This window comes from Oratosquilla oratoria, chromosome 22 (genome assembly GCF_046742065.1).
Source record: "Oratosquilla oratoria isolate Oo_2021 chromosome 22, ASM4674206v1, whole genome shotgun sequence".
NCBI classification, from domain to species: Eukaryota; Metazoa; Arthropoda; class Malacostraca; order Stomatopoda; family Squillidae; genus Oratosquilla; species Oratosquilla oratoria.
This window is the reverse complement of record NC_134798.1, coordinates 28,876,934-28,877,427: the sequence shown is the minus strand read 5'-3', so window position 1 is coordinate 28,877,427 and position 494 is coordinate 28,876,934.

Genomic DNA, 494 nt, shown 5'->3' with positions numbered 1-494 from the left:
CCTTCTGGAAAAGTTTTGGATGTCCATGTTCTTAGGGGAGAGAGTGGAGGATTACCAGATCATTTTTAGTGAAAGTTAGGTTGAAAGTAGAGGATAAATGGAGAAGGATGAAAAGAACAGAAGGTAAGGAGGTGCTTGAAGTAAACTGTTTGAATGAGAAGGAGAAGAGGAGGATAAGAAGCTGAGAGAAGTGTGGGGGGTGATAAAGGATACAGTGGAAGTAGGAGTGGAAGAGGAATGGGGGGGTGTTTCAAGGAGGAAGTGACAAGGTGTGCAAAGATTGTATGTGGAACAAGGGGGATGGGAGGGAATAGAAGGAAGGGTAGTGAGTGGTGGGGTGATGAAGTGAAGATTGTTCAAGAGAAGAGGCGAGCATTCACGAACTAGTTGCAAAGTAGGAGAGAAACTTATGAGAGGTATAAAGAAAAAAAAAGAAAAAAACATATATTAATGCATACAATTATTCATATATAAACACATCCATCCACATATAC